This window comes from Dendropsophus ebraccatus, chromosome 8 (genome assembly GCF_027789765.1).
Source record: "Dendropsophus ebraccatus isolate aDenEbr1 chromosome 8, aDenEbr1.pat, whole genome shotgun sequence".
NCBI lineage: Eukaryota > Metazoa > Chordata > Amphibia > Anura > Hylidae > Dendropsophus > Dendropsophus ebraccatus.
This window is the reverse complement of record NC_091461.1, coordinates 86,033,792-86,050,503: the sequence shown is the minus strand read 5'-3', so window position 1 is coordinate 86,050,503 and position 16,712 is coordinate 86,033,792. Positions and strand designations below refer to the sequence as shown.

The following is a 16,712-nucleotide window of genomic DNA, read 5'->3' as shown; positions in this document are numbered from 1 at the left end:
CATAGCCTCAGGGTGTGTTCACACCTACCGGATCCACAGCTGATTTTCATGCTGTGAGTTTGCAGCGAAATCAGCTGCGGATCCTGTAGTGTGAATTCCAATGGGTCCCATACACGCAGCACCTGCATGGGACCCTGCCCCTTTAACCCCTGCGCCGCCGCCAGCTGCCCACCGCTTACAGCCCTGGCCCCCCTTACACACCCACACGTCTGATCGCCTCCCCGGCCACCCCGCACGCCAGCTCACCGCCCCGAGCATACATCACCTGCCCGGGGCTCGGCGGCGATCGGGCGTGCGGGGGGGGGGCCGGGGCAGTGATGGGGCGTGCGGGGGGGGGGGGGTTGGCGATCTTGCGGGGGGGGGGGGTTCGGGTGGCGATCGGGAGTGCGGGCGGTGCGGGGGTTTAAGGGGGCCGGGGCTGTAAGCTGCGGGCATCCGGCGGCGGCGCAGAGGTTAAAGGGGCAGGCTGCCCCTTAGGCTGCGTTCACACTACGTATATTTCAGTCAGTATTGTGGTCCTCATATTGCAACCAAAACCAGGAGTGGATTTAATACACAGAAAGGCTCTGTTCATACAATGTTGAAATTGAGTGGATGGCCGCCAATATTTAATGGTATTTTAAAACAACGGCTGTTATATTGAAATAATGGCCGTTATTTACTGTTACATGACGGCCATCCACTCAATTTCAACATTGTGTGAACAGATCCTTTCTGTGTTTTCAATCAACTCCTGGTTTTGGTTGCAATACTGACTGAACTATACTGACTGAAATATACATCAGAGCCGTTTTAATACATTGGTGGGCCCAGTGCACAGCCCTCAAGAATGGGCCCCCCCCTTCCCTTTCGGCACATTGTATAATGTACTGAATTTGCCCCCACACTGTATCAAGAGCCCCAATACATACAGTAGTTACCTTATAACACTATTTCCACCATACAGTGATTACATATTACATAAAAACTGCACTGAACAAAACAGAAAGATATCACCAATGATACCATTACATAATACCGCCACATCATGACCCCTAACACTACAACCCTATAACATAGTGCAGTTACATCCAGTGACTCACCGGGGGCGTCTTCTCCGATCAGAGTCTGTCACCTTTTCTTTTTCTCTCCATCCAGCCTGGGCCACCTTGAAGTCTTCTCCTAGCTGTGAATCTTCTCTCCAGAATCTGCCAGACAAATATTTTAGGCTCCAACACATACAGTAGTTAGGTCCCTTGTACCCCTATACAGTAGTTACACCCCTCTGTACCCCTACATAGTTACACCCCTCTGTGCCTCCATAGTTTTAAGGTGTCCCTGTAGTATATAGCCCCTCATGTGCTCCTCCAGTTATATACAGCCCTCCTGTGCGCTCCTCCATTAGTATATAGCCCCCCTGTGCACTCTCCCCAGTAGTATATAGCCCCCCCTGTGCTCTCCCACAATAGTATATAGCTCCCCTGTGCTCTCCCACAATAGTATATAGCCCCCCCCCCCAATAGTATATAGCCCCCCTGTGCTCTCCAATAGTATATAGACCCCTATGCTCTCCCACAATAGTATATAGCTCCCCTGTGCTCTCCCCCAATAGTATATAGCCCCCTGTGCTCCCCCCCCAATAGTATATAGCCCCCTGTGCTCTCCCCAATAGTAGATAGCCCCCCTGTGCTCTCCATAATATATAGCCCCCCTGTGCTCTCCCCATAGTATATAGACCCCTGTGCTCTCCCACAATAGTATATAGCCCCCCTGTGCTCTCCCCCAATAGTATATAGCCCCCTGTGCTCTCCCCCAATAGTATATAGCCCCCCTGTGCTCTCCAATAGTATATAGACCCCTATGCTCTCCCACAATAGTATATAGCCCCCCTGTGCTCTCCCCCAATAGTATATAGCCCCCCTGTGCTCCCCCCAATAGTATATAGCCCCCTGTGCTCTCCCCAATAGTATATAGCCCCCCTGTGCTCTCCATAATATATAGCCCCCCTGTGCTCTCCCCCATAGTATATAGACCCCTGTGCTCCTCAATAGTATATAGCTCCCTGTGCTCCCCAATAGTATATAGCCCCCTGTGCTCCCCAATAGTATATAGCTCCCCAGTGCTCCCCCATAGTATATAGCCCCCTGTGCTCCCCCATAGTATATAGCCCCCTGTGCTCCCCAATAGTATATAGCCCCCTGTGCTCCCCAGTAATATCTAGCCCCCTGTGCTCCCCAGTAGTATATAGCTCCCCTGTGCTCCCCAGTAGTATATAGCTCCCCTGTGCTCCCCAGTAGTATATAGCTTCCCTGTGCTCCCCATAGTATATAGACCCCTGTGCTCCCCAGTAGTATATAGTCCCCTGTGCTCCCCCATAGTATATAGCTCCCCTGTGCTCCCCCATAGTATATAGCTCCCCTGTGCTCCCCCATAGTATATAGCTCCCCTGTGCTCCCCCATAGTATATAGCTCCCCTGTGCTCCCCCATAGAATATAGCTCCCCTGTGCTCCCCCATAGTATATAGCTCCCCTCTGCTCCCCCATAGTATATAGCCCCCTGTGCTCCCCCATAGTATATAGCTCCCCTGTGCTCCCCCATAGTATATAGCTCCCCTGTGCTCCCCCATAGTATATAGCTCCCCCTCCCATAGTATATAGCTCCCCCTCCCATACAACATTGAAAAAAACAAACACTTACTCACCTAGGTCCACGCGTTCCTCTTCTCTTCCCTCTTGTGGCCGCACTTCCTGTGGTCACAAGAGGCTGCACTCCCCTTACCCTCGCGCCGACGCTCCAGTGACGTCGGGCGCTAGAGGGAGGGTGCGGCCTCTTGTGACCGCAGGAAGTGCGGCCACAAGAGGGACTGACAGGGAGGGAGCCAATGGCTCTCTCTCTGTCAGTGTCGCTGCTGCTGCAGCGCTGAAGCGCCGCAGCAGCAGCGGACGGGGGCAGCGGCGGACGGGGGGGCCCTGCAGGGGGCGCCATGGTGAGGTAAGTAGATTACCCATCCATGGCGCTCCCCCCTGACAGGCTGCTGGCCGGAGCCCTGTGCGACCGCATTGGTCGCACATAGCAACGGCCGGCCTGCTCGGGGGGCCCCTTTAACCAGTGGGCCCGGTGCACGTGCACCATGTGCCCTCTGGTTAAAGCGGCCCTGATATACATTGTAGACATGTCACTGGAAAAGTGTTCGAGGGGAGGTACATCTTACCTAGGGTACTGCATAGTGTGAGATGGTGAGTCCAGGAGAGATATGTTACTCAGCAGTGTTATGCTGCTGAGTTGTTGTTCTTTTTCCCGGGCCTGGACTTACTGGAATGGCGGGTAGGTTGGTAGTGGGACTTGCCATTCCCTTCCCCCCGATCCTGTTCGGGTATTGCCATCAGGTGAGCAATCAGCCTGAGAAGGTAAAAGGTTGCACAGAGTGCAAGGAATTGCTCTCAGCCAGAAGTGAACAGACTGGGTGTCTGTTTGGGAGCAACCTGGGAATAAAGCCTCTGCTGGAGTGTATATACACCCTGCGGTATCCAGGTGAAAGACGCACTGTGATAAGTGTTAGATAGATGAGCCATCCTGTTAGTAAGAGCCCAGACGGGCAAGACCTTTTTGTTTGTTTTATTCTTAAAAGCACGGTGTTGCTGTATTTCTGTTTGCTGGACTGTTTATGCTGCAAATAAACGCCAAGCTGTTATTTTACAAGTCCAAGTCTGCTGTGAACTGTGTCCAAACACACTATCCCCCGGGAAGATCCCTACAACATATACTGACTGAAATATACGTAGTGTGAACGCAGCCTAATGCTGTTTTTTTTTTTTTTTTTATTTCTCTGAAAAAAAAACTTTCTAAGTAGTTCTCAATCTCACTCAGATTTCTGACCATTTTGCCATAGTTCACAGTGAGATTTTGCAGAGGGGTGGTCTCCATATTCAGGAGGGGAAGGGGTGGATTAACTCTACCATAGGCCCCGGACTGTTCACCAAGTTTGGGCCCCTCTACCCCAGTGTAACTATGGCAGCACAAGTGTGGTGTTCATAGTACCGTCTAGATAATGTCATATTTACCATGTACCTGTAAAGTTTTATGAAAATTATCAGGCAGCACTGTGCCCACTTTTCCTTTTCTAAATTTACTTCCATTTTGAATTTGGTGCCTAAATACCTTAACAGAGGCACCAATGTCTCTGCTCCTTGCTTTTTGTACCTATGAATTAGGAGGTGGAGCTCCCTGATGCGTCTCCAGCTTTAGCCCTAGTGTAATGTTATCATATGGCACAAAGCTGGAGACAGGTGTGATTAAGGGGTTAAAGTATGAAATAATGTACTACCCCCCACCCCCCTGTATGTCACCCTGTATGCCCTGCCCCCACCCTAGACTGGTAACCCTATACCTCTCTCTACACTGATTGTAATCCCTGTCCCTTTTCCACATACCTGTAGCTTTAGTATTCCTTCTCCATAGTGCAGGCAGGCTATTTTGGTGCACCGAGGAATAACGTTTATCGCTCGTATTCGGCCGCTACGGACGATAATCTTTCCTGTCGGCTGATCGTTGCAGGTGCTTGTTTTTCAACATGTTGAAAAACAAGCGACTGATACAGCAACGATCTGCTGCCGTCGCTCCGTTGAATAGGAGCAACGGCAGCAGACACTGCTGTATCCTATGGGTTGCCCGGACGATCAGCGATCACCCGGGCAGACCCCCCCGCAGCTCCCCGCCGCCCCTCCCGCACTTACCTGCTCACTGCTGCCGCGTTGAATAGCGGCGTCAGCGAGCAGGGAATGAGGAGCAAACGAGTGCAGAAAGCGCTCGTTTGCTCCTCTAAACAACCTGTGAAATAGGGCCATAAAGCCTAAGACAATGGCCGAGATGTATCAATCTGTCTGATTTTTGTCTCATACAGAAAGTAACCAGACACGTACAGCTCAGCTTTCATTTTCAAAATTGAGGTGTGACTGGTTGCTATCTGAAACAAGAATCAGGCAGAATGATTACTCTGGGCCAGGCTCGGACTGGCCCATTGGGGAATCCCCCGGTGGGCCCTACCTCTTGGTGGGCCCTTGACAGGAGGTGGGCCTCCCTGTCTGACTCTTTCTACCAGAGAATAAAATCAATTTCTCTGCTATAGAAGCACAGACAGGTAAGGTACCATGTGTCTTCTTGACCTAACAGCATCTAACAGTGTCAGCTGACAGAAGTCTCGTAACAAATGATAGGCAGGCAGGGGAGTGTGGGAAGATAATAAAAAAACTATACTCACCAGTCCTTGTGCCCTTGGACCACTCTCTCTCCCACAGCTGCTGGAAGTTTTTCAGTCATTTTCGCACATATTCTGTGTATGTCACGGCCCCAGCTCAATGTCACATACTTGGCTGATGGATTGCCTGCTCAGCCAGTCAATAACTGCAGCGGTGTCTATCCCTCAGTCAGTGATTGGCTAAGCAGGCACATTAAGGAAGGGCTTTGAGGGCACAGGGATGGGTAAATATACTTTCTTTATTATGTTCCTGCACCCCCCTGCCTACCTGAGATTTGTTAGTTTCATGGGACTTCTCCTTTCAAGAAACTTAAGTGGCAAGCTATGCTGTTCGCATAGAGTGACTGACAAGTTACTAGCAGTGAGCTAGCATCACTGGTCACATACACAGCTCTGTGCAAAGTCACTATAATAATGTGAAAGATTTGGTGCTTGTTATATCTGGTGTATGGTGGGCCCCAAGAATCAAATTCCCAGGTGGGCCCAAGGTGGTGCTCCCCCTAAAATCTATAGCATAGGGGATATTAAGCTAAAAAAAAAAATCTTTCAAATAAACTGGTGTCAGAAAATTATTTAGATTTTTAACTTACTTCTACTAAAAACCCTTAAGACTTCTAGTACTTATCAGCTGCTGTATGTCCTGCAGGAAGTTGTGTATTTTTTCCAGTCTGATACATTGCTCTCTGCTGCCACCTCTGTCCATGCCAGGAACTTACTTTGGAGAGTTCCTGACATGGATAGAGGTGGCAGCTAGAGATGAGCGAACCTCGAGCATGCTCGAGTTGATCTGAACCTGAACTTTCGGCATTTGATTAGCGGTGGCTGCTGAACTTAGATAAAGCCCTAAGGCTATGTGGAAATCATGGATATAGTCATTGGCTGTATCCATGTTTTCCAGACAACCTTAGAGCTTTATCCAAGTTCAGCAGCCCCAGCTAATCAAATACCAAACGTTCGGGTTTGGATCGTCTCGAACCCGAACCTGGTTCGCTCATCTCTAGTGGCAGCAGATATTAATGTCAGACTGGAAAGAATACACCACTTCGTGCTGAACATACAGCAGCTAATAAGTACTGGAAGACTGGAGACTTTTTTGAAAGAAGTAAAGTACAAATTTCTGGCACCAGTTTATTTGAAATAATATTTTTTGCTGGAGTACCCCTTTAATACTGTGGACTATTTTACTTTTTAGACTATGTTCACACTACGTAAAAGTATGGACGTTGTTGGCATCAGACGTACTTTATGCTGAGTGGAACAATACCTTATTTTCAATGGTATCCCGGCCGGAGCGTATACACAACGTATACGCTCTGGCCGGGATCCCATGCGGGGCCGCAAAGAACTGACATGTCAGTTTTCTGCGGCCACAATTCAATGAATTGCGGCCGTAGGAAACCCTGTCAGTTCACACAGTGTGTGCTATGAGAAGCTCTGATGGCTGGGAAGATCAGAAGCATCAGAGCTCTGCTGCCGGGAAGATCATCCGGCCGGTACTTAAAGTGTCACTGTCGTGAATTTTTTTTTTGCAGAAATCAATAGTCCAGGCGATTTTAAGAAACTTTGTAATTGGGTTTATTATCCGAAAAATGCATTTTTATCATGAAAAAGCAGTTTGAAGCTCTCCCCCCTGTCTTCATTGTTCTCCTATGGAGAGAGCTAAAGAAAAGACCAAAACAGGACAACAAAGAGTTAATCTACAAATCCCTCACCCGTTATCTGTTCTGACCATCACCAGTGACCTGTCTGAGCTCGGATTACAGCTGTCACCCAGCTCCGTGCCTGTAATCCTCTGTTATCTGCTTTCTGCTGCCGGCTCTTGTAAAGACCTCCCTGTGGCCATAAAACGAAGAGTGGCCGCAAGTCTTTGTTCGGCTGGAATAGCCGGACGCATCACAGTGTCATGTTTTTCAATTAAAGGACGTACACGATCCAATAGCTTTGAAAATGTATCAGAAGACATTCGAAGATAATTACGGTAATCATCGGGATTTCTTTCCTTTAACTCACAGAGCAATGGCATATGGGAAAATTCTTCACGCTGCTGGAGCCATTTCTTTGACCAAAACCGCGGACGCTTTGATTGCTGTTCCTCCATTTGGATGTCCAGTTCTTCTTGGTGATTAATCAGCTCAGTCAAAATTTCCAGCCCACGCTTTCTCTTCAACATTGCCATTTCTAATTGCAATGAACAATAGAACCACCAGAAATCTCAATGTGCTTTGCTCTCTGCAGCTCAAAGGCAATGATCAAAATGGAGACTACAAGCTCCGGAGGCGGGTACAGTAGGCTGGACAGTATCAAATTGTCAAGGTTTTTTTAAGGTTTTGTCACACCTCTCTCACACCTCCAACTTCTATTCTCCGCCTACATTATCATCCTGGCGAACGTTTTAACGATCATGTAACGACCGCAAAATAATCGTATCCTTCACATTCCCACTACATTGAATGTGTAATCGTTCGTAAAAAATAGTCGTTTATTGATCGTTAACGAACGGTCGTTTGAGCGAGTTTATGAACGATAATCGTTCCGTGGAATAGGGCCATAACTCCCTCCTTCCTCCTCCCCCCTCCCCTCTCCCTAGAACAGACAGGGTACGTCTCCTGCAACAAGTCACAATTTTCAGATTTTTCAGAGTGGATGAAAAAGAGGAAGGAGGGGGGGACCTGGGAAAAGGCTTTTTACATGCAGATAATGGCAGATTTGGCTAATAAACCCAATTACAAAGTTTCTTAAAATCGCCTGGACTATTGATTTCTGCAAAAAAAAAAAATACGACAGTGACTCTTTAAGTACCGTCCAGGATGATCCAGGCAGAGACCGGCTGGGTCTCTATACGTAGTGTGAACATAGCCTTAAACAACTTGACAATCCCTTTTGTACAGTCAATGAAGTTTCTCCATTGATCAACTAATCGAATGATTTCCTATGACAGCCTGGGAAATGTAGTTTTACATACCCATACTGCTTGTCTTTACTATGGAGGATTTCCAGGCAGGGATCCCCTTCTTCTCTATTCATTTTAACAGTTTTATTTATAATACTCTTTGGTCGCCCTTTCAACACACAAAGAAATCAGATTGTCAGCAGTCTCCTCCATGTTAACAAATCCGCCGTATTAACCCTATACCAGTGAATGCTAAACTGTGTAGAAATGTCTGTGAACAACAAGTGTCCCTCCAAAAAGTTTGGAGGTATGGAGGAAGGGCTGACTGCAAAGCATTATGGGGAAGCTTGATGTAATGTGTTTTCAGTCATCATCACCATCATCATAAGACTTTACAGCAATGGAGCAGCTTTATCAATCTGCCAGACACAAAACACGGTCTGGTTTGGCCATAGCAACCAATCACAGCTCACCTTTCATATATTAACAAGCTCTTATAAAATTAAAGCTCAGCTTTGATTGGTTGCTATGAGCAGCTTAGACTGTCTGTTTGCCATGCGCAACTTAATCACAGTTCAGCTTTTATTTTACCAGAGTAATTTGAGAAAAGAAAGCTGAGCTGTGATTGGTTGCTATGGGCCACATCAAACCATATTATTTCATGTTCTTAGTGTGGCCTAACCATAGGCTGTTTGCTTGGTCACAAGTATGTTTAGTGACCTCTGCAGTAAAGCGCATCGCCAGTCATTAATGGGTTAATGCTTCAGATGGGTTTACCTGCAGTAACCATGGCAACCTGCACTGTGATGACAAGCGCTGATGTCATAAAGAAGGTTCCATAAAGCAATGCACTGCGCCCTGATCAGTGCCATCTTGGATGCGCCAGAGGACCTTGAGCTTGACTACTTTACTGCCCCCTACTCTTGATGAAATTTGGAGGTTCTGGCAGGGGACCTGGATCTGTGAAGGAGAAGAGATACAGCCGCCTAGCCATCAATAAGGTGACAGATATTGCAGCCAGATCTCTCTCACATCCAGTTTATTATATTTATAATTATGGTTTTACCCTCTAAGCCCAGGGGAGGGGCAGCTCTCCAGCCATGACTCCCTCAAGGTTTCCCCCACAGGGTTTTTTTTCCTCGCCTGAGTGCTGGTGGGTGTCTCTCTGTTAGTCGGGGGTCTGTCATTTTCAGTGTCATGTAATTTTAAATAAAATTGGGACCCTTTGACACCTGATTACAATATGTTGTGTCTTTATTTTGCGTTCTTTGGTTTAACTTGGGGGTCATCACATATTGCAAAGTCATAAAGCTGGACATCTGCCTGCTACACAGATCTATCACCTGCACAATGTGCACAAGTAGGATGGAGCAGTAGATAGTAGAACTCCTGCATGCAAATCTTGAAGAAAAAACATGCATCGCAAGGTATATACCTACATCTGCAAGGTTTGGCAAAAGGTTTTATCAAATGACAGGGCAATAATAGCAACATGGACACGACCATAAATATACATCATATATACAAAACCCAGTGGCTCGTGTGTGTGTGTGGGCAGGATTAGGGGCAAGGCAGAGTATTGCGCCCCCATACATGCAGGTGTGGGCTAGGTAGCTGCTCCCCCACCCCCTGCAAAATCAACAGGATAGGGGATATTAAGCTGATTGGTGGGGGTCCCAGTGGTCACGAGAATGTGGGGAGAATGTGTAATCACAAGACTGTGTCCTCCTCAAATAAACAGTGGGGACGGTGCTCCATTAATTCTCTATAGGTCTTGTTATCCCTTATCCTGTGAATAACTTTGGGAGAGGGGTATGTTCTCATGAACTATATGGCTGGACTCAGACTAGGTCTTTTTCAGAAATATGGCATTTTTGGGGTTCAAAGACGCAGAGACAGATGTTAGTTCATAGTCAGTGGGGAAAAGTGAAACACAACACCCATAGGACATCTTTCTGCTCAGGTATTTTTTTGTGCCACAGGCTTCTATAGGGGGGATATTGTCATGTCTATATGGAAATTACTGTTTTTTTCCCCCAGTTCTTCAACATAAAACCTGGAATCACATGATAAAGAATCTCATGACTTGTACTGAAAAAAACCCACAGGGGATAAAATGCTAAGAGTACTTTAAACTAAAATAAGAACATGGCAGAAAAAGTGTCAGAGAAAAACGCCAAAAAGCAGGAAGATGTGCAACAGTCTTAATCTTAGTTCAGATTTGTAGTCAATTCAGTAGAACTAAATTGGTACTCCGGCGAATTTTTTTCTTTCAAATCAACTGTCCAGAGCAGAAGAGGTTTTCTATGGGGATTTACTACTACTCTGGACAGTTCCTGTCATGGACAGAGGTGGCAGCAGAGACTGTGCACTGTGTCAGCCTGAAAAGAACATAGCACTTCCTGCAGGACATACAGCAGCTGATAAGTACTGGAAGACTTTCAAATAGAAGTAATTTACAAATGTATATAACTTTCAGATACCAGGCTGGATTACATAAAAACTGCACTAAACAAAACAGAAAGATATCACCAATGATACCATTACATAATACCGCCACATCATGACCCCTAACACTACAACCCTATAACAGAGTGCAGTTACATCCAGTGACTCACCGGGGGCGTCTTCTCCGATCAGAGTCTGTCACCTTTTCTTTTTCTCTCCATCCAGCCTGGGCCACCTTGAAGTCTTCTCCTGGCTGTGAATCTTCTCTCCAGAATCTGCCAGACAAATATTTTAGGCTCCAACACATACAGTAGTTAGGTCCTTTTTACCCCTATACAGTAGTTACACCCCTCTGTACCCCTACATAGTTACACCCCTCTGTGCCTCCATAGTTTTAAGGTGTCCCTGTAGTATATAGACCCTCATGTGCTCCTCCAGTTATATACAGCCCTCCTGTGCGCTCCCCCATTAGTATATAGCCCCCCTGTACACTCTCCCCAGTAGTATATAGCCCCCCTGTGCTCTCCCACAATAGTATATAGCCCCCCTGTGCTCTCCCCCAATAGTATATAGCCCCTGTGCTCTTTAATAGTATATAGCCCCCCTATGCTCTCCCACAATAGTATATAGCCCCCCTGTGCTCTCCCACAATAGTATATAGCCCCCCTGTGCTCTCCCACAATAGTATATAGCCCCCCTGTGCTCTCCCACAATAGTATATAGCCCCCCTGTGCTCTCCCCCCAATGGTATATAGCCCCCCTGTGCTCTCCCCCATAGTATATAGACCCTTGTGCTCCCCAATAGTATATAGCCCCTGTGCTCCCCAATAGTATATAGACCCGTGTGCTCCCCAATAGTATATAGCTCCCCTGTGCTCCCCAATAGTATATAGCCCCTGTGCTCCCCAATAGTATATAGACTCGTGTGCTCCCCAATAGTATATAGCTCCCCTGTGCTCCCCAATAGTATATAGCTCCCCTGTGCTCCCCAATAGCATATAGCTCCCCTGTGCTCCCCCATAGTATATAGCCCCCTGTGCTCACCCATAGTATATAGCCCCCTGTGCTCCCCCATAGTATATAGCTCCCCTGTGCTCCCCAATAGTATATAGCTCCCCTGTGCTCCCCAATAGTATATAACCTCCTGTGCTCCCCCATAGTATATAGCCCCCTGTGCTCCCCCATAGTATATAGCTCCCCTGTGCTCCCCCATAGTATAAAGCCCCCTGTGCTCCCCCATACTATATAGCCTCCTGTGCTCCCCCATACTATATAGCCTCCTGTGCTCCCCCATAGTATATAGCCCCCTGTGCTCCCCCATAGTATATAGCTCCCCTGTGCTCCCCATAGTATATAGCCCCCTGTGCTCCCCAGTAGTATATAGCTCCCCTGTGCTACCCCATAGTATGTAGCTCCCCTGTGCTCCCCCATAGTATATAGCTCCCCTGTGCTCCCCCATATATAGCTCCCCTGTGCTCCCCCATAGTATATAGCTCCCCTGTGCTCCCCCATAGTATATATCTCCCCTGTGCTCCCCCATAGTATATAGCCCCCTGTGCTCCCCAATAGTATATGCGCTCCCCCTCCCATTGAAAAAAACTAACACTTTTACTCACCTAGGTCCACGCGTTCCTCTTCTCTTCCCTCTTGTGGCCGCACTTCCTGCTGTCACAAGAGGCTGCACTCCCCTTACCCTCGCGCCGATGCGCCAGTGACGTTGGGCGCCAGAGGGAGAGTGAGGCCTCTTGTGACCGCAGAAAGTGCGGCCACAAGAGTGACTGACAGGGAGGGAGCCAATGGCTCTCTCTCTGTCAGTATCGCTGCTGCTGAAGCGCCGCAGCAGCAGCGGGCGGGTGGGGGCAGCGGCGGAGGGGGGGCCCTACAAGGGGCACCATGGAGGGGTAAGTTGATTACCCATCCATGGCGCTCCCCCCTGACAGGCTGGTGGCCAGAGCCCTGTGCAACTGCACTGGTCGCACATAGCAACGGCCGGCCTGCTCAGGGGGCCCCTTTAACCAGTGGGCCCGGTGCACGTGAACCATGTGCCCTCTGGTTAAAGCGGCCCTGGTTTACACCAGTCATCTCGGAATGGAGGGGGGAGGAGGGGGAAATTAAGTGAACAGCTCACATACAGTTTTTTGTGTCTTCAGCAGAAAGCAGCAGGAGAACTGTGGGAAGGAGACTGAAAAAATATTAGCAAGTATGAAAAGAATTGTTGTTTCCCAGAAGGGGTAATGATTCAGCATGTATAATACCTGATTGGAATACCTCCTTAAAGGGGAAGTCCTGCCAAAATAAATTTTTGATATGTTGTCCCATAGACTTCTATATAGAGAGCGCCCCCTGCTGGACACTCCATAGGAATTACACCTTTCGTCGTAACGTCACTGGATCTGAGAGAATTCTAACACTTCCTTATCTACTAAATTAAGGGAAATAGCCCTATATGTGCATTTCCCATAATTAATGTACATTAGAAATTTGTATAACTTTCATATAACATATCAAAAATTAATTTTGGCCGGACTTCTCCTTTAAAGGGAAATAGACTAAACTAACCTGCTGATGGTCCCCTTTAGCGCCAGGGACGCTGAGGAGGAAGGTTTGTGTCCTACTTTCCTCCTTGGCGTCAGTACCTCGCTGTTAGGGTAAACTCTGTTCCAGAACACCGTTAGAAACACTGCTGCCTCTTCTGACTGGCCCCCTCCTTTGATTATGATTAGAAGGGGCGAGTCAGAGTAAGGGTTCTCCAGAACAAAGTTTACCCTGACGAACAGTGCAGGAAAGGCGCTGAGGAGAAAGGTAACACATAACTTCCTCCTCAGTGTCCCCGGCGCTATAGGGGGCTATCAGGAGGTTAGATTTGTCTAACCTGCTGATAGTTCCCCTTTAACTTGTGACTTGTCGTTTAGATATTAGAAGAGAAGGATTCCCAAAGCATCCAAAGTAGAAGCAAATGTGTTTATTCACACATCAGGGTACAGAACAAATGCGACGTTTCGACCTATTGGTCTTTATCAACCATGCTTGATAAAGACCAGAAGTTCGAAACGTCACATTTTTCTGTACCCTGATGTGCGAATAAACACATTTGCTTCCACTCTGGATGCTGTGGAAATCCTTCTCTTCTAAAGTCTACAGTACCCACATCAAGGATTGTGGGTCTACCTATGGCATCCTGCATCTACACTGGTGGCCATAACTGGAGTATTTCCAAAGTGCTGATGGACCTTCCTTCTTTTTTGTTTAGTATGTCGTTTAGATATGTCCAAAGATAAGATTGTGGAGGGTCTCAGTCCTGAAACCTCCTGTGATTGTGAGTTATAGCAAAGGGAAGTTAGCAGCAGTATGCTGTACTGCCTAGATGGCTACCCGATTTGTCTGAGAGCAGAAACTAAGCTCCATAGACATAAAATAAAGCAGTCAGATTTGAGGACTACCTTGCCTTCTTTGTCTGTCAGGAACTGCCTAGAACAGTAGCAAATTCCCATAGAAAACCTCTCCTGCTCTGGACAGTTCCTGTCACAGACAGAGGTGGCAGCAGAGAGCACTGTGTCAGACTGGAGAGAATACACAACTTCCTGAAGGACATACCACAGCTAGTAACTACTAGAAGACTTGAGATTTCTATATAGAGATATAAATATTATTTATTTTTAAAGCACCCATGCTTCCAGAGTGCTATAAAAGCGATAGAGGGTGACAAGCAGAACATTAAAAAGCCAAATATTACATGAATAAGGCACATGGCAGACTGGTATATAGGGACAGAAGACCCTGTCCATGAGGGCTTACAAATCTGTATAACTTTCTGACACCAATTGATTTGAAACCAAGTCTTTTGCTCTCAAGAGCCCCTTTACCTTTTGACACATCTGAAAGATTATATAAATGACAGTAACACTTTAAAATATTAACGCTACATCCCAAACTGTTCCATATCTATATACATGTGTACTTTCTACGTACAGTTGGGTGCTTTCTTGATTGCTTTTCAGTATATGCTATTCAGTATATCAACCAAAATCATTCAAATTTTTTTTTTATTGTCTAACACAGATAGTCACCTTAGACAACACGGTAGTATTAATATCGGCTAGTGTCTTACTGTATGTCTGAAAACAAAGTTTGTTCCCCTAGCTCTGTATAAACAAACCCAATCAAACCATGTGTTGCATCACTCACACTGTCACTCAGGCCTGTCATCGATACATCTCCAGATTTAGCCTCTTCTCCATGCCAATGACATCAGTCTGCTCTGTAATCTTTCCATGTGCTGCTCTACAGGAGCCGATATAAATAAACCTTCTAGGCATAGACGATTAAAGAAAGCGAGGTGAACAATTACTCACACACAGTAATCTTTATGAGCTGTTGCCACAAAAGTGAATACATGAATGGCTATGAGGTGACTAAACAACTGGCACATACTTTCTGCTCATTATCATCTTGGGTTTGGATGGCATGCATATGATGGTCATCTCCATTTTTTGACCTATTGCATTTCACCTTACAATCTTGGGCTTAGTTGTAGGGAAGCGTGCTTGGATGTTTACATGTGGAATTTATGGCACAGATTTTTGGGCTATGAGGCCATGTGTTATTTTAGTTAATGACCCCTATGCTCCATACAATTCACACTCAACACGTCCCTCTTTGGGACAGAGCAATCTCCTTCTTCAGCTATCTGTAATGACAAGGACAGGGACCCTTTTCATTCAGTTTCAGGGGAAAGCAGGAAGCCTGTGATTTGTTTCACGAAGAGAGAAAACTGCCACAGACACAGCCAGATATAAAAATAGACACAGAAGCTGCTACCATCTGCTAGACACCCGACACTGCACTAAGCTGGGACTTGCTTGGGAGCAGGGCGCCCGTAATTATGCCCAGGTCCCTGAACTTTAAGGCCACAATTTGGGGGGATGTATTGTAATAGACTTTTACTCTGAAGGGATCGCACGTCCTTTTAAGAAACTGGGAGCTCATGAGGACTTGACATTAAAATCTTTACATACGATAAGGTAAGTAGGACCTTCAATTATATAGTATATTTAGTAACTTCATAAAGAAGTAATGAAATCTTTTTTACAATGGACAAATAGACAGAAATTAGATAAATTAAATCAGGACCTTGATGCTACTTCATCTGACTATGATGATGTGATGTGAATAGACCCCTAGCACAGTCCATGTGGGGCACAAAAAATACTACATAATGGCCGTTTGGTCCACAGAAGGGAAAATCATAGATGAAACCTACAGGATAACTTCTATCACTTATAAACTATGCAACTTTATCGAAATCTTTGTTTCTATCAATGGCAATTGTGCTAATGGTATATAATATGACGAGTTGCTTGTAGTAACACACTAGTTAAAGCCTATCCTCACATTTCATGGGTTAGCATAAGAAAATGTTGATAATTTACATTGCTATTTTATATGTATTACTTAGTGTGTATATTATAGTGTGTATATTTATAGTTCTATATTACATATTGTAGTCAATAACTGTTTTTAACTTTTAGGCTTTAGAAAAGGAAATATGCAGGGTCAAATTAAATTAAACAGCTTATATTTCATAGGATATCACTCTATAGTCCTAAAACCCTAACAATATAATTTCCTATGGAGTGTCACAGTCACATTTTTACTGTTTTCGGGACAGTCAGAACAGCATTTATTATATTATATTATATTATGTTATTGTTTTGTATCCACTAATTCTAGATTTTATGTGTTCTTGGTTATTCTTATAGTTTTTACAATTTATTTCGGGTTGGCGTTAAAACCCAAAATTCCAGTACGGCTTGGGATATAGTCATTGTCGTAGTGTCACATGTCCAGTCAGCAGTGGTCACTCCTATATTCAGCATTTCATTACCTTGAGGTTAGCACATTATTAATTTGCCTGATTCCTTATGGTCAGAGGTCTGCACATCACCATTGCTGGTTGAACTGCCCACATGCCAGCAGTTTCTACACCCAGGCAGGTGGGACGGGTGACATCATGGTGCTCATAAACAGGGTGATTGCGGAACAAACAAGAAACATGAAAGAATAGCAGATAGGATACTAGATAATGTGGTCATCTGATGATAGTGAGGTCTTTAGTATAGCAGTTATGCTTACGCACATTG

The 16,712-nt window shown here is 46.0% G+C and overlaps 1 protein-coding gene across 2 annotated transcripts in view; it reads left to right on the top strand.

Annotated features, from left to right (window-relative positions):
• Positions 1-15,388: 15,388 nt before the first annotated feature.
• The window catches only part of C8H10orf71 (chromosome 8 C10orf71 homolog), a 68,144-nt gene continuing 66,820 nt past the window's right edge, over positions 15,389-16,712 (top strand). For both annotated transcript variants that reach the window (XM_069980828.1, XM_069980829.1), the window contains exon 1: positions 15,389-15,593. The gene's annotated coding sequence lies outside the window, so the exon portion shown is untranslated. The remainder of the gene's footprint in view (positions 15,594-16,712) is intronic.